General features: G+C 40.4%; 1 protein-coding gene across 12 annotated transcripts in view; it reads left to right on the top strand.

Moving 5' to 3' along the window:
• Window positions 1-18157, top strand: part of LOC309868543 (liprin-beta-1) — a 177295-nt gene that overhangs the window by 5725 nt on the left and 153413 nt on the right. For all 12 annotated transcript variants that reach the window (XM_082738497.1, XM_082738495.1, XM_082738496.1 and 9 more), the window contains exon 2: window positions 15921-15997. The gene's annotated coding sequence lies outside the window, so the exon portion shown is untranslated. The remainder of the gene's footprint in view (window positions 1-15920; window positions 15998-18157) is intronic.

The raw sequence follows: 18157 nt of genomic DNA, 5'->3' as shown, positions 1-18157 counted from the left end.
TTCTAAATGGGGAATTAAGCAGTACCTGGGTGGCTCAGTGGGTTAAAGCCTCTGCCTTCAGCTCAGGTCATGATCTCAGGGTCCTGGGATTGAACCCTGCATCAGGCTCTCTGCTCAGTGGCTCTCTGTCTGTCAAATAAATAAATAAAATCTTTAAAAATAAATAAATAGGGAATTAAGATTCTTTTAATGCTTTTTTTCTCCCCAGAGTACCATGATTCTCTAGGGTGACTTGTGTTCTATGTCACCTTATGGGGCAGATGCAACTAGATGCCACCAGAATCTATCCCACTGATGTCATCCCTATAGCTAACCCCATTTTGTTTAATTTACCACTGTGGCCAGTTTGGCAGCGGGGGAAAGAAACAACAAAAACTTAATTTTTCCAGAATCCCTTGTAGGGTGTCTAAGTGCTGTAGTCTTGGCAAATGGAATGGAAGTAGGTGGGTTGGACCCTCTCCCCACTTTCAAAAGGTCTTATAAGAGGATGGCCTCTCCAAGCTGACCTTTTGGCCTTTGTACTTTTTTCCTCCTTGGAACATGAAGGCTGTTTTCTTTTTTCTTTTCTTTTCCTTTTTTAAGATTGAAGAGGCAAAGGGAGAGAGAGAAGCAGACTCCCCACTGAGCAGGGAGCCTGCTGGATCCCAGGACCCTGAGATTATGACCTGAGCTGAAGGCTGACGCTTAACCGACTGAGCCACCCAGGCGCCCCTGAAGGCTGTTTTCTAAGTGGAGAAGCCATCTTGTGACCAAACACAAGAAGCTTAAGGGTTAAGTAGGCTGAGAAGCTGATGGCATTTTGAAACTGCTATACCAGACTTTGTCTGTCTATTTCTTGACTTTCTGGGAGAAAAAGAAAATCTCTGTTTGGTTAGACCACAGAAGTTGGGTCTGTTACTTGTAGCCAAATGTAATCCTGAGTCTAAATTTTAAAAAGTCATAGTTCATCTTTTCTCTAAGAGTTGAAAAGCAGCATTCTGTATAACAAGAGGGGTCAGTCTAAAGCCACACATACCCTCAGCTTGAATCCTGGCTTTGTTATTTATTATAATGTAGTATTGGCAAAGGATTTAACTTCTCCGGGTCTCAATTTTCCCGTCTTTAAAATGGTGGTGCTGATATTTGTCTCATAGAATTTTTAGAAATAATTTCAAAATAGTTAGAAATTATTAATAAAAATAATAATGGCACATTAGGCACAGAGACTTAAAACAAATGGTGCAGCTACTTGTGAGGGAGAGTGTAATGGGGAGCCTGTTGAGGATGAGGCAAGTAATTCAACTTCTAGTAGGTTCTTAGTAAACACAGATCGAAGGACTAAATGGTATATCAGCTTTATAGCTGTAACCACTCGCCTGCGTGTAATTGCCATTTGGCCAGTGCCCATGTCTTCTCCTCAGCTCTACCCACCTACACCAGAATACTTGGAGCTCTTCTGTCTTCCAGCTTTGTTTGAAAGAGGATGTCCTTATGAAAAATTTATTAGCTATAGCCTGGGGATGAAGGGTGTGGACTCTAGAGTCAGATAAGTGTAGATTAGAATCCCTTGTTCCTATTGGCTTTGTGCTTTTGTCTTCTGTGAAATGGGAATACTTGGGTGGTTATGAGGACTAAATATGATAATACATTGTTTAAGGAATTCTTGGCCTTGGAATGAGGTCCTCTTGCAGATGTAAGAACAAAACAGCCTTTACCCTGGAGATGGGGGCAGAAAGGAAATGGCCCATAATAAAAAACAGATTTAGACTACTGTTTAGCAGTTAAAATGGTTGGAAAAAAATGTTGACTTAGAGTATGTCTATTATGTATTAAGCAAAACAGCCAAGCAGTTCTATAGTTTATATTTGTTAATACATGAAAAATTATTAAATGGGTGACTCATGAGAGCCAAGCATGGCAGGGAAGATGAAAGGGGCTTTAATTTTTTAAGAATGTTTATTTTATAGTATTCATGCATTAGTCCTGAAATATAAAAAGCATTAAAGTTCAAAAAATCAGTTTGTTGGGTCTTTGGGAGGTAGGTGTGGGAAGATGAGATGAGGTAGATCAGTCACTCAAATAAAGGGTTGAGTTAGGTGGGATCCCTAAAGAAGGTGGGATTTGAATGAGTCTTGAAGGAGTAGGAGATTTTGAGGAGGCAACGATGGTGGGGGGCGACAGAGACAGATGAGCATGCTGGGCTTTGCTGTGAAATGTAGAATGCAGTGAAATTAATTTTAGAGAAAGAGAAGGTACAGATATCCATATTAAGAGATGTAATGTAGTCAGCCCTTAGAGGGTTAAGAGAGTGACAAGATTATGCTTTAAATGAGATTTTTTTTAAAGGTGAGGAGAATTTAAGCCTCTGCCTTCGGCTCCGGTCATGATCTCAGGGTCCTGGGATCTCAGGGTCCTGGGATCGAGCCCTGCATCAGGCTCTCTGCTCGGCAGGGAGCTTGCTTCCTTCTCTCTGCCTGCCTCTCTGCCTACCTATGATCTCTCTCTCTGTCAAAAAAATAAAAATAAAAAAAAAATTTAAAAAAAGGTGGGGAGAATTATGAAAATTACGTTATAAAGATGACTTTAGAAATAGTATGTTGGATATTATTGGAATATAAGTGGTGAGGAGTGGGGAGAGGGGCAAAACATTAATCGAGAGAAAGGCATCAGGGTGTATGGATGGCTCAGTCAGTTAAGCATCTGACTCTTGGTTTTTGGCTCAGTCATGATCTCAGGATCCTAAGATTGAGCCACATGTTGGGCTGCATGCTCAGTGCAGAGTCTGCTTGGGATTCACTCCCTGTCCTTCTGCCCCTCCCACCACTTGCGTGTGTGCACGGGCTCTCTCTTTCTCTTTCTTGCTCTCATAAAATAAATAAAATCTTAAGAAAAACGGCACGCAAGTGGGGGCACCTGGGTGGCTCAGTGGGTTAAAGCCTCTGCCTTCGGCCCAGGTCATGATCCCAGGGTCCTGGGATCGAGCCCCGCGTCTGGCTGCTCTGATCAGCAGGGAGTCTGCTTCCCTTCCTCTCTCTCTGCCTGCCTCTCTGCCTACTTGTGACCTCTGTCTGTCAAATAAATAAAGAAAATCTTAAAAAAAAAAAAAATGGCACGCAAGTGAAAGTTGAGTTTTAATGGGAAGTAAATTTCTGGAGTTGGAGTTAGAGTTGGAGATTTCCATCATGACCCATAATAACTTACCTTTTTCTTCTCGTTATATAAATGGGTAAAGTAATAGTACTTGTCTTACTAGGTATTTAGATTTAGAATGACAGTAACAATAATAGCAATAGCTAATGCTTACACATACTTGGTATGTACCAAGCACTGCTCTAAGCACCTTCCATATTTTAACTTGGATTTAATACCTATATCAGCCCAAAGAAAAGGTATTGTTGTTATTCCTATACTACAGAAGAATCTGAGCCACAGAGAGGCTAGACAAATTTCCCTAGATTAGGCATGTTGGACACAGTACTTTTTAATGTAAATTCAATTAATTAACATAAAATGTATTATTGGTTTCAGAGGTAGAAGTCAGTGATTCATCATCAGTCTTATACCCAGTGATCATTACATCACATGACCTCCTTAATGTCCATCACCTCAATTACCCTATCCCTCTTCCCACCTCCCTCCAGCACTCTCAGTTTATTTCCTGTGATTAAGTCTCTTGTGGTTTGTCTCCCACTCTGATTTTGTCATGTTTTATTTTTTCCTCTCTTCCCCTATGCTTCCCTGTTTTGCTTCCCAAATTTCTTGTGAGTGAGATCATATAATTGTCTTTCTCAGATTTATTTCCCTTAACATAATTCCCTCTAGTTCTATCCGCATTGTTGTAAGTGGCAAAGTTTCATTCTCTTTGATGGCTGAGTAGTATTCCATTGTGTGTGTGTGTGTGTGGTAGGCGGTGTATGTACACCATGTCTTCTTTATCCATTCATCTTTTGATGGACATCTGGGCTCTTTCCATAGTTTGGCTACTGTGGACATTGCTGCTATAAACATAAGGGTTCAGGTGCCCCTTTGGATCACTGCATTTGTATCTTTGGGGTAAATACCCAGTAATGCAGTTGTAGGGTTATAGGGTAGCTCTGTTTTCAACTTTTTGAGGAACCTCCATACTGTTCTGCAGAGTGGCTGCCCTAGCTTGCATTCCCACCAGCAGTGTAAGAGGGTTCCCCTTTCGCTTCATCTTCACCAACACCTGTCATTTCTTGTTAATTTTAGTCATTCTGACTGGTGTGAGGTGGTAGCTCATTGTAGCTCTGATTTGTATTTCTGTGATGTCACGTGATGTTGAGCATTTTTTCATGTCTGTTGGCCGTCTGGATATCTTTCGAGAAATGTCTGTGCATATCTGCTGCCCATTTCTTGACTGGTTTTTTTGTTCTTTGGGTGTTGAGTTTGATAAGTTCTTTGTAGATTTTAGATACTAGCCCTTTATCTGATATGTCATTTGTGAATATCTTCTCCCATTTTGTCAGTTGTCTTTTGTTTTGTCTCCTGTTTTTTTTTTTTTTTTCTGTGCAAAAGCTTTTTAACTTGATGAAGTCCCAGTAGTTCATTTTTGCCTGTGAAGACATGTCTAGCAAGAAATAGCTAGCTGTGGCCAAGGTCACAGAGGTTGCTGCCTGTGTTCTCCTCTAGGATTTTGATGGATTCCTGCCTCACATTGAGGTGTTTCATCTATTTTGTCTACTTTTGTGTAGCTTGTAAGGAAATGGTCCAGTTTCATTCTTCTGCATGTCCAATTTTTGCAGTACCATTTCTTGAGGAGACTTTTTTCCATTGGGTATTCTTTCCTGCTTTGTCAAAGATTAGACAACCATAGAGTTGAGGGTCCATTTCTGGGTTCTCAGTTTGGTACCATCGATCTGTGTGTCTGTTTTTGTGTCAGTACCATACTGTTTTGCTGATGACAGCTTTGTAATAGAGCTTGAAGTCCAGAATTGTGATGCCTCCAGATTCGGTTTTATTTTTCAGAATTACTTGGGTATTCAGGGTCTTTTCTGGTTCCATACAAATTTTAGTTTTGTTTGTTTCAGCTCTGTGAAAAATGTTGATGGTGTTTTGATAGGGATTATGTGGGATGTGTAGATTGCTTTGCGTAGCATAGACATTTTAACAATATTTGTTCTTCCAGTCCATGAACATGGAATGTTTTTCCATTTCTTTGTGTCTTCCTCGCTTTCTTTCGTAAATGTTCCATAGTTTTCAGAGTGCAGATCCTTTTACTTCTTTGGTTAGGTTTATTTCTAGGTATCTTGGTTTTTGGTGAATCGTAAATGGGATCGACTCTCTAATTTCTCTTTCTTTTGTCTCATTGTTACTGTATAGAAATGCAATTGATTTATGTGCATTGATTTTATATCCTGCCACGTTGCTGAATTCCTGCACGAGTGCTAGCAATTTTGGCTTGGAGTCTTTTGGGTTTTCTAGTGTATCATGCCATTTGCAAAGAATGGAGTTTGACTTTCTTGCTGATTGAGATGCCTTTTATTTCTTTTTGTTGTCTGATTGCTGAGGCTAGGACTACTATGTTGAAGAGTAGTGGTGAGAATGGACATCCCTGCCGTGTTCCTGACCTTACGGGAAAAGCTCTCAGTGTTTTCTCATTGAGGATGATATTTGCTGTGGGTTTTTCATAGATGGCTTTTATGTTATTGAAGTATGTTTCCTCTATCCCTACACTGCAGAATTTTTCTCAAAAGAGGATGTTGTATTTTGTCAAATGCTTTTTCTGTATCTGTGGAGAGGATCATATGGTTCTTGTCCTTTCTTTTATAAATGTGATGTATGACATTGATTTCTGGATGTTGAACCACCCTTGCAGCCCAGGAATAAATACCACTTGGTTGTGGTGAAAATCCTTTTAATGTACTGTTGGATCCTATTAGCTATATGTTGATGATTATTTTTGCATCTGTGTTCATCAGGTATATTGGTCTGTCATTCTTATTGGTGGTGTCTTTGTCTGGTTTTGGGACCAAGGTAATGCTAGCCTCCTAGAATGAATTTGGAAGTTTTTCTTCCATTCGTATTTTTTGAAATAGCTTCAGAAGAGAAGGTATTAATTCTTCTTTAACTGTTTGGTAGATTCTTCTGGGAAGCCATCCGGGCCTGGACTCTTGTTTGTTGGGAGATTTTTGATTACTGCTCCACTTTCTTTGCTGATTATGGGTCTGTTCAGGTTTTCTATCTTCCTGTTTCAGGTTTGGTCATTTATATGTCTCTAGGAATGCATCCGTTTCTTCTAGGTTGCCTAGTTTGTTAGCATATTTTTGCTCATAATATGTACTTGTAATTGTATTTCTTCAATGTTGGTTATGATCTCTCTTCTTCCACTCATAACTTTATTTCGATCCTTACTCTTTTCTTTTTGCTAAGTCCGGGAAAGGGTTAATAAGATCGATTAATCTTATTAACCAATTAATCTTATTTATTAACTTATTAATCTTATTAACCAATTAATCAATCTTATTCTTGTTACTTAATAATTAATTATCTTATTCTTTCAAAGAACCAGCTCCTGTTCTACTGTTTTTTTGGTTTCTAGCCCATTGATTTCTGCTCTGATTTTTATTATTTCTCTTCTCCTGCTGGATTTAGGGTTTATTTACTGTTCTTTCTCCAGCTTCTTTAGGTATAAGGTTAGGTTGTTTATTTGAGACCTTTCTTGTTTCTTTCTTTTTTTTTTTAATTTTTTTTCAGTGTTCCAAAATTCATTGTTTCTGTACCACACTTAGTGCTCCATGAAATATGTGCCCTCCTTAATACCCATCACCAGGCTCACCCAATCCCCCACTTCCCTCCTCTCCAAAACCCTCAGTTTGTTTCTCAGAGTCCACAGTCTCTCATGGTTTGTCTCCCCCTCCAATTTCCCACAATTCCCTTCTCCTCTCCATCTCCCAATGACTTCCATGTTATTTCTTATGCACAAGTAAGTGAAACCATATAATAATTGATTCTCTCTCCTGGACTTATTTCACTCAACATAATCTCCTCCATCCTGTCCATGTTGGTACAAAAGTCATCCTTTCTGATGGAGGCATAATACTCCATTGTATATATGGATTATATCTTCTTAATCCACTCGTCTGTTGAAGGGCATCTTGGTTCTTTCCACAGTTTGGCAACTGTGGCCATTGCTGCTATGAACATTGGGGGTACAGATGGCCCTTCTTTTCACTACATCTCTATCTTTGGCGTAAATACCCCATAGTGCAATCGCAGGATCATGGGGTGGCTCTGGTTTTAATTTCTTAAGGAATCTCCACACTGTTTCCAAAAATGGCTGTACCAACTTGCATTCCCACCAACAGTATAAGAGGGTTCCCCTTTCTCCACATCTCTCCAACACATATTGTTTACTGTCTTGTTAATGTTGGCCATTTTAACTGGTGTCAGGTGGTATCTCAGTGTGGTTTTGATTTGTATCTCCCTGTTGGCTAGTGATGATGAACATTTTTTCATGTGTCTGTTAGCCATTTGTATGTCTTCTTTGGAGAAGTGTCTGTTCAGGTCTTCTGCCCATTTTTTGACATGATTATCTGTTTTGTGTGTGTTGAGTTTGAGAAGTTCTTTATATATCTTGGATATCAGCCCTTTGTCTGTATTGTCATTTGTGAATATCTTCTCCCATTCCGTGGGTTGATTCTTTGTTTTGTTGACTTTTTCCATTTCTATGGAGAAACTTGATCTTGATGAAGTTCCAAAAGTTCATTTTCGCTTTTGTTTTCTTTGCCTTTGGTGACAGCTCTTGAAAGAAGTTGCTGTGGCCGATGTTGAAGAGGTTACTGCCTATGTTCTCCTCTAGGATTTTGATAGATTCCTGCATCGCGTGGACGTCTTTTATCCATTTCAAGTTTATCTTTGTGTATGGTGTAAGAGAATAGTTAAGTTTCATTCTTCTATACATAGCTTTCCAATTTTCCCAGCACCATTTATTGAAGAGACTGTCTTTTTTCCACTGTATATTTTTTCCCGCTTTGTCGAAGATTATTTGACCATAGAGTTTAGGGTCTTTATCTGGGCTCTCCACTCTGTTCCACTGGAGACCCTTCTTGTTTCTTGAGAAAGGTTTGTGTTGCTTTATGTTTCCCTCTTAGGACTGCCTTTGCTTCATCCCGAACGTTTTGAACATTTGTATTTTCATTTTCATTTATTTCCATGAATTTAAAAAAATTCTTCTTTAATTTCCAGGTTTACCCATTCATTCTTTACTGGGATGCTCTTTAGTCTCCAGGCATTTGAGTTCTTTCCAAATTTCCTCTTGTGATTGAGTTCCAGTTTCCAAGCATTATGGTCCAAAAATATGCAGGAAATGATCCCAGTCTTTTGGTAATGGTTGAGACCTGATTTGTGACCCAGAATGTGATCTGTTCCGAGGAATGTCCCATTCGCACTGAAGAAGAATGTGTATTCTGTTGCTTTAGGGTGGAATGTTCTGAATATATCTGTGAAGTCCATCTGGTTCAGGGTATCATTCACAGCCCTTTTTTCCTTGTTGATTTTCTGCTTAGATGGTCTGCCCATTGCAGTGAATAGGTGTGGAAACATATTAGGAATGTGTTTCTTTGATTTTGTCATCAATTATTTATATAATTGGCTGCTTCCAGGTTAAGGGCATAAATATTTACAGTTGTTAGATCTTGTTGGATAGACCCTTTAAGTATGTTATAGTGTTCATACTCATCTCTTATTACAGTCTTTGGTTTATAATCTAATTTGTCTGATATAAGGATTGCAATCCCAGTTTTTTGTTTTTGTTTGTTTTTATGTTGATTAGCATGATAAATTGTTTTCCATCCCTTCACTTTCAGTCTGGAGGTGACTTTGGGTCTAAAATGAGTCTCTTGCAGACAACATATCAGTGGGTCTTGCTTTTTTTAATCCAGTCTAATTCCTTGTATCTTTTGATTGGGCTATTTAGCCCATTTACATTTGGAGTAACTATTGAAAGATGTGAATTTCATGCCATTGTATTACACATAAAGTCACTGTTTCTGTATAATCTCTCTGTTCCTTTCTGGTCTATGTTACTTTTGGGTTCTCTCTTCGCTTAAAGGATTCCTTTCATTATTTCTTGCAGGGCTGGTTTAGCGATCACAAATTCTTTGTTTCTCTTTGTCTTGGAAGCTTTTTATCACTCCACTTATTTTGAAAGACAGCCTAGCTAGATAAAGTGTTCTTCGTTACATACTTTTCTCCTTTGGCACCCTAAATATATCATGCCAGTGCTTTCTGGCCTGCCAAGTCTCTGTGGATAGGTCTGCTGCCAATCTAATTTTTCTGCCCTTGTAAATTATGGACCTCTTGTCCTGAGCTGCTTTCAGGATTTTCTCTTTGTTTCTGAGATTTGCAAGCATCACTACTATATGTTGGGGTATTGACTTGTTTTTATTGATTTTGAGGGGGATTCTATTTGCCTCCTGGACTTAAATGCCTATTTCCTTCCCCAGATTTAGGGAAGTTCTCTGCTATAGTTTGCTTGAATATACCTTCTGCCTCTCTCTCTCTTTCATCTTCTTCTGGGATCCCAATTATTCCGATACTATTTCGCTCTTTGGTATCATTTATCTTTTGAATTCTCTCTTCATGATCTGCTAGTTGTTTATCTTTCATTTTCTTAGCTTATTTATTCTCCATCATTTTGTCTTCTAACTCTCTCTTAAGAAGGGAGATAGAGACTATATCCTAGCAGTTACAGCCTCCATTTTTTATTGCATCTCATTAATAGACTTTCAAATTTTGACTTGATTAGATTTTAGTTCTTTTATTTCTCCAGAAAGGGATTCTTTATTGTCTTCTGTGTTTTTCAAGCCCACCTAGTAGCTTTATAATCATTATTCTGGGCTCTAGTTCTGACATCTCACTTATGTCCATACAGATTAGATCCCTGGCAGTCAGTATGGCCTCTTGTTCTCTTTTTTGATGTGAGTTTTCTATCTTGTCATTCTTGCAGAAAGTGATCACTTCTATATGCAGAGTTGCAACTGTTCCTTCTTAGATATCCTGTTGAGTTCACAGGTGTTCAGAATGATTTGATATTTATCTAGCTGAATTCCTGGGACCTGACATAACTAAGGTCTTGTGTTCCTCTGCCATCTTGGACTATCCTCTGTTGGAGTGTATTTAAATGCAGGTACATACAGTCTCGAGGGTCAGTATCTTCAACTACTTTGTATTACTGCCTCTGGCTTACTTCTGTACTTGGCATGTTAAAAGCCATTAAAATCTGTTAGTTGATTTTATCCACATGAAGATGTTAAGAATTTGAAATTTAGGCACGCCTGTGTGGCTTAGTCACTAAGCATCTGCCTTTGGCTCAGGTCGTGATCCCAGGGTCCTGGGATTGAGCCCCACATCAGGCTCCTTGCTCAGTGGGAAGCCTGCTTCTCCCTCTCCTTCTGCCTGCCACTCTGCTTGTCCTTTTCCTCTCTCTCCCATTCTGTCAAATAAAATCTTTTTTAAGAAGAAATTGAAATTTAGATTTGGAGTTTATGCAAAATCCTATATTGATGGATCGTTTCCATGGAGCTGTTATATATAATGAGTAAGAATAGATGAACTCACTAAAGGAGAAGGTGTAGAATAAAAAGAGAAGCAAGTATGGTGCCTTCAGGGAACTCTTTTTTTAAAATAGTATATATATTTATTAGCATTTTTATAGTCAAATATTTTTAAAAGACTAGAAAATATGGGGCAAGGGTAATGACAGAATGTGGCATGCTGAAGTTTGTTTGAATCTAATGTTGATCAATTATTTCTAGGCCATGAAATTTTTTAATATCAAGAAGAGATGTCCTCTGTAATGGAAAAGTAATGAGTAGAGCTCATCTTTCATTTGATTTACCTTTGGAAATCTTAGAGAAATGCCCATAATCTGCACAAACACAACAAACCATAAAATACTTCAGAAACTAAAAAAATTTAGTTAAAAAATTAAATTTAACTAAAAAATTTAGTTATTTACCCTTTGTTATGCTGTGTACAATATACCAAATATTGCCAATTTTATTTATTTATTTATTTATTTATTTTTTAAGATTTTATTTATTTATTTGAGAGAGAGGCAGTGAGAGAGAGCATGAGCGAGGAGAAGGTCAGAGAGCGAAGCAGACTCCCCATGGAGCTGGGAGCCTGATGCGGGACTCGATCCCGGGACTCCGGGATCATGACCTGAGCCTAAGGCAGTCGTCCAACCAACTGAGCCACCCAGGCGTCCCATTGCCAATTTTATTTTTAAATTTTTTATTGGAAGATAGTTGACTTGCAATGTTATATTATTCTCAGGTGCACACCTTAGCAATTTGACAATTCTGTACTTTCTGCAGTGCTCCCTACAATAGCTGTACTTACCATCTGTCACTAAACACTGTTGTTACAATATTGTTGACCACATTCCCTCTGCTGTGCTCACAATCTCTGTGACTTTTTTATTTACCACTGGAAGTTTGTATCTCCTAATTGCCTCTACCTATTTTGAAGAAGATGTAGAATAAAAATAGAAGTGATACACATCCTTCAAGGAACTCTTGACATTTAGACATGATCAGACTAATGAAATTTATTAGAGGAGGAAGAGCAGGAGCCACCAGAGAAGGGGAAGATGGTGGTAGCAGAGGGAAGAAGCAGACCCAACACATGTGGACTGTCCTTGCCATCTGGCACAATAGACCCGTTAGAAGGATGGGTCCGAGAAACTGCCCCTGGTCCAGCCAGCAGGTCATTCATGAACTTGGAGAGTGCAGGTTCAGTAGCCCAGTAGAGATGTAGTCCAGAGTGCAAAAAACTGAGGATTGTAAGGGAGGGGATGCACCATAGGTGGCTCTGTAGCCCAGCCTTGCAAGGAATCAAACCAGGAGAGGCATGCTGTGATAGTTTGGTGTGAAGCAGGTACAGGTAAAGCAGCATTAACAATCAGGTAGAGAGTGGCTGGTTAGCCCTGAATTCTGTAAGAGCCCTTCTTTAAATGGGCTAGAAGAAAGGATGGGGAAATAGAAAAAGATGTGATCGGAAGGGTTAAGAGTTGAGTAAGTTCACCGCAGGCAGTCTGCATTTTTTCAGTCTAATAGGAGGCTGTGAAAGGAAATTCATAGACAAGCTACTCAGGCTCCTAAAGAGGCTGGCTGTCAGGATTATTGGTGCAGAGGAAAAATTTGAAAGAATGACAGAAGTCTCTCATCTAAACAATACAAACTGACACATTTCCCAGGATGTGTCTCCAGGCAGGAAATTAATTTATCGAAGTGGAAAGTGGTGGTACCAAACAGAAGAGGAGAATGAAGTGAGACAAAGGAAAACTTGACTGTATTTGAAGGAGGCCTTTTTAGACAGCCAGACTTACACAAAACCACTTCCCAGGGGAAACCCGAGCACTCGGAGTGGTGAGAAACAGCTTGAGTTTGGTGAAAATTGCAGTGCCAGAGCTCGGGGAAGCACTCTGTAGAAGGGGAATGCCCAGCAGAGAGGTCTCTGCCTTAGATGCTGCTCTGGGGAAGGTCTTCTATAGTCTTCACTTTAGTTGGAAAGACAAAGGCTTGCGCTGTTTCAGCAGATGTGTTGTTGTGATGATGTGAGGTACCTGGGGGGAAAGGGAAAAGTGATTCAGTAACAGAGCATGGAAGTAAAAATCATCACCCCCATCTGTCCATAAGTGGCTCTTTTGGAGGGTTACTTTGGAGGACATCTGGAGGAACTTATCTAGGTGTGTGTAGCATTTTATTTTATTTTATTTTTTAAGATTTAATTTACTTACTTGAGAGAGAATGCATGAGCATGTGGTGGGGTGGGGCCTGGAGGGGCAGAGGCAGAGGTAAGAGAGAATCCCCAGCGGGCCTCACACCCGCTGTGAGGCTCCGCTGTGTGGAGCCTGTCATGGGGCTCGGTCTTACCACCCCGAGCTCATGACTTGAGCTGAAATCAAGAATTGGACAGTCAACCACTCTGCCCCCTATGTGCCCCATGTGTAACATTTTAGGCATGATATTCTTGACTGCAATGGTTCTCAGTGGGCCGGCCACAGAATTTGTTGAGCCCTGTGTAACATGAAAATGTGTTTCCCCTTGTTCAAAAACATGAAAAAAGCAGTGTTAAAGGTATTAGCATAAAAAGCTTTTCCTTCTACACTCTCTCCCTTGACTTCTCCTCGTTTGCTATTTAATATTGTTCTAAGTGAAGAGAAATTAAAAATTTAAATTATTAGCATGATTTGTACTCTTTATATGGTGCAAGTCCAACGTTAAATGCAAATGTAAGTTTATTTGACACATCTGCAGAATTACTGAAATTATACACTTCAGATTTTGTAATTTGTACGTGCATATGTGTATTGTTCTTACCAGAATGTGGAATCACTGCCCAAAGCTAATGGATTACTCTTATTCACTTCTTGATACCTGCATTCTGTTAGTCTTTGTCTTATGGAAGGAAGGGCTGGCTTTAAGGAAGGACTGAAAGGAAAAAGAACCATGGGTTGCCCTATATTTCCTTGTCCTTCTATGCCATTATTTTCAGTGTGCAGGATCAGCTAACACAGGGATGTAATAGAAGTAAGAGGATATGATAGGATTCTTTTGTTGGTTTTGTATCTCAGAAAAACATAAACATTGCTTTGTTTCTATATGCAAAGGGAGTTGTGGTTCCTTTGAATGGAAAGCATGGCTTCTGGGAGCTGTCAACACCTACCTGCTCACTTAGTTGTCTTTGTAACGTTACTTACCTTGAACAAGTCTTGCTGAGCTCCCAGGCCTCATGAATCCACAGAAATTCTGTGCTCTGGGTCATGGCAAACACTGTGTAAGAATGTGGCCACACACACTGAGCAGGATCTCTTCTGCTCACATGCAAGCTCCATTTCCCCATGAGACCTCACTTACAAAACACAAGTTCGAAGTTAAATTAAGAATCTCAAAATGATGGGGCGCCTGGGTGGCTCAGTGGATTAAGCCGCTGCCTTCGGCTCAGGTCATGATCTCAGTGTCCTGGGATCGAGCCCCGCATTGGGCTCTTTGCTCAGCGGGAGCCTGCTTCTCTCTCTCTCTGCCTGACTCTCCGCCTACTTGTGATTTCTCTCTCTGTCAAATAAATAAATAAAATCTTTAAAAAAAAAAAAAAAAAAAAAGAATCTCAAAATGATGACAGCAGATCATTAAACCAAGCATGGAGCCTTTCTGAGCATGGAGTCCTGTGACTCAGGTCACAAGTCCATGAGGATGGCCCTGTTCTCAGAGGTCAAAAAGTGCACATTTAAGCCTGTTTCCCGCTGGTCTTAAAGACTCCCTTTCATTGTCAAAATTTGCAATGGGTCAGGTTTGTTTCTGGTATCCTAGGGACCTTCTCCTGGCCATCAGCACTGTTATTTTTGCCTCTCATACATTTTTTGAATCACTATTACCTCCACCATGGCCTTTGTTCACATCCCTGTCAGCTCTGATGTAGACCCTGTGGTGTCTTTTATTTATTTATTTATTTTTTGGACCCTATGGTGTCTTAAGTGGGATATGTCTCCTGAGCAGATGAGGATCCCCAGATATGAGGTGATGATTGGGTCAAAGCCAGTGGCACAAGCAGTGAAAGAATTCACCTGAGGCAGAACAAAGGAGGTAGAAGTTTATTGAATATACCTCAGGGGATGGGGGATGGTGGACAGGACAGCAGAGGAGGGCTCTCTGTAATGAGGCAGTGAGTGGGGGCTGGTTTTTATTTATTTATTTATTTATTTATTATTATTTTATTTATTAACATACTACTGTAGGTTTTTAAAAATGGGAAATGAGGAGATATGCTGATGTGTGGAATTCTCCCATTTTTGGTAACTGCTTAATTGTAAGTAGCCCATTGGTCACTTAGGACCTGTGGATATATATTTTTTTAAGATTTATTTATTTATTTGAGAGAGAGAGAGAGAGAGAGAGAGAGATTGAGAGAGTGAGCAGTGTGGGGAGGGTGGAGGCTGGAGCAGAGGGAGAGAATCCCCAAGCTGACTTCTCACTGAGCGCAGAGCCCAAGATGGGGCCGCATCTTATGACCTATGAGACCATGACCCGAGTCAAAGTCACGAGTCACACACTTAACCGACTGCATCACCCAGGTACCCCTGGCCAGTGGATATTTTGAGGTGTCACCTGAGGGCCGGTTTGTATTTAGCTGGGGGGGGGTGCGCTATGGGGCCTTTCTACAGTCCATTGCTGAAGGCTCTATATACTCTACAGTTAGTTTCTTCCCTGTGTTCTGTGACACGTTGCCGGAGAGATCTTCCAAATATCCCAGAAAGCTTTACTTGACCTTCTGTAGGCTGTGGCTAACGACAGGGTTTTTGTACTGGGGGCCCTGGGGTGGAGACTGCAGGGAGATAGGTTTGGTTTGACCTTCACGGTATTTAAAGCAATTTAGGCCAATACTTAAAGTTTGGGAGATTTCACCTAATTGATATCCAGATGTTAAAATCAGGAACCCTGGGCTCTTGTGTCCTTGTGTTGGGCTGATGCCCTTACAGAACAGGAGGACCTGTGGACTTGGGAAAGAACCTATTTGGATTTACTTTTAGGGCAGATTGACTCATTGTTCTGGAAAATCATCACTTTCACTTATGTAAATTTAAGCAAGCATCTGCTTATTGTCCTCAGGGAATGCTGACCTTTTAGTCTGAGAAATTAAGTTTTCCGCCTTCATAATGGTGCTACAAAGCTGTAGCAGCCCTTGGTTACTTTTTTAGAAGTATTTCTTGGCTCTAGCCTATCAGCGACACTACAGATCACCTAGAGATCACCAGATGACCTTTTCTGGTCTTGACCTTTTTTCCCACCCTTGCCTTCCCTTGTCCTGCTGGGTTGAGGCCCAGGCTCTGCTCCTCTGGAGTGCTTTGAGTCCATTCCAACTTTTCTCCTACTCCTGGCTCTTCTCTTTGTTTGAATCCTTCCTTTTCTTTCCTCCAGGCCTGCTTGAAGCCATTCAGGAAACCTTTGCTGAGAGCCTCCGTCAGAGCTCCTCCCGCAAACTCTGCTGGAAACAGGTAATTCAATTTTTGGATTTTCAAATGCTCAAGTACCAAGGGGTGGTGGGTTCAGGGTGTTTTAGAGGGTTCATGCCAGCCCAGTGATTTTTGAGATACTCTAATCCATCCTGTGCTGGTGCCTATATATTGCCAAGCATTTGATATCTGGCTGTTTTTTGAAATCCTATTTCGTGAAAAGAACGTGATTCGCGGGCGCCTGGGTGGCTCAGTGGGTTAAGCTGCTGCCTTCGGCTCAGGTCATGATCTCAGGGTCCTGGGATCGAGTCCCGCATCGGGCTCTCTGCTCAGCAGGGAGCCTGCTTCTTCCTCTCTCCCTCTGCCTGCCTCTCTGCCTACTTGTAATCTCTCTCTGTCAAATAAATAAATAAAATCTTTAAGAAAAAAAAAAAACAAAAAACGTGATTCGCACTCTTTCAGTGAATTATGGGATCAGCCCTGACATCGGTTCCATATTACAGGTGAGGAAACAGTGTTCTTCAAAACTGGTACTTCGAATAGCTTCTCCATGGCTATGTCTTATTTCTTCAAATAAATTATATACTTGTCGAAGGTCATGACTGTGCCTTTATTGCCAGACTCTCATCTGGCATTATTCATAAATGTTTACATGATGAGAGAAATGGTTTATGTGAATGGTGTGCACCAAGGCTGACTCAACCAGGCTCCGTGGGGGTGGATGCATAGGGACCAAGTAGAAAAGATGGGTGTGTATCATAGGTTATACTAGATCTGCCTCCTACCTGTGCACCCATACAGTACCGAGTTTTGGATCTCGAGCTTTGAAGTTAGATGGGCCTCTCTGTGTCTGTTTCTTCCTTTGTAAAATTCGGGCAATGAGAGCACGTGATTTGTACCACTGGTTTTCAGCTGGGGTGATTTTGCCCTGCGGGAGTCATTTGGTGATGTCAGGAAACCTTCTTCATGTTGCAGCTGGGGATGGAGGGAGGATTGACATTTAGTGAGCAGAGTCCAGGGATGCTGCTGAACGCCCTGCAGTGCATGGAACAGAGCAAGGAATTGTAAGGAATTGCACTGACAGGAGTGCTGAAGTGGAGAAACCCAGCCTGGTAGGTTTGTGAAGATGAAGGTGGATAATGGATGCCATCTCTAAGATTATAAAATCAGCTTTTTTTTTTTTTTTAAAGATTTTATTTATTTATTTGACAGAGAGAAATCACAAGTAGACGGAGAGGCAGGCAGAGAGAGAGAGAGAGAGGGAAGCAGGCTCCCTGATGAGCAGAGAGCCCAATGCGGGACTCGATCCCAGGACCCTGAGATCATGACCTGAGCCGAAGGCAGCGGCTTAACCCACTGAGCCACCCAGGCGCCCCTAAAATCAGCTTTTAGGAGGGTGAACCCCAAAAGGCTTAATTTCCGTGGCATCTGTTATTCTTGCCAAGGAAAACCTTATGATAAGGACTTCTTGCACTCCTGTTCAGAGGACTCACTGGAGAGGTTGTTTGTGTTACATTGTGTACCAACATGAGCTGGCTGGCTTTATCAGAGCCCTAAAAACAATTGTTAATTTTTAGGGTGTTCCTGGTAAACTTCCTGCTTGCTTAACTAGTTTATTCTGTGGAGATAATTTTGGTGTGTGGGTTTAAATCCTCTGCTGGAAAATGTTTTGGTTAATGAATTTCCAAAATATGCTTTGACAAGTGGAAGATGAAAAGTTTTTGTTTTCACATCAAGATGCCTCCTGTTTTTCTAGGCCCAGACTTAAAACAAAGCCTCTCTCCCCTCAGTTTACTGCCTTACCTGCCTGTTGCACGCTTGGGTAATTGTGGGAGTGGTTTGTAGGGTTGTTGGATTTCCTTCTATTGTTGTGGGTTTGCAGGGGAGATTGTTACTTATGTTTTTTTGTAAGTACAAGAGTGAGATGCACCTTATTGAAGATTTTGTAGTATAGGAAAACCATAAAGATGTAGTAAAAAACAGTTATCCTACCACACAACTATTTTGCTGTGTTTCTGTCCATTTTAAAAATTTGTGTATTTTTAATTTATATATTTATATATATTTATATTTATATATTTTTATAAATTTATTTTACTTAGAATATTTGAAGTATTCTAAGTATATGATTTGTGTTTTACTTATCACTGTTTTATTTGCCTTTCCCCACACTACAAAAATAACTGTAAATGTTATTTCTAA

The sequence above is a fragment of the Mustela nivalis genome, assembly GCF_964662115.1.
Source record: "Mustela nivalis genome assembly, chromosome: 7".
NCBI classification, from domain to species: domain Eukaryota; kingdom Metazoa; phylum Chordata; class Mammalia; order Carnivora; family Mustelidae; genus Mustela; species Mustela nivalis.
The sequence above is the reverse complement of the archived record's forward strand: the minus strand, read 5'-3'. Positions and strand labels throughout refer to the sequence as shown.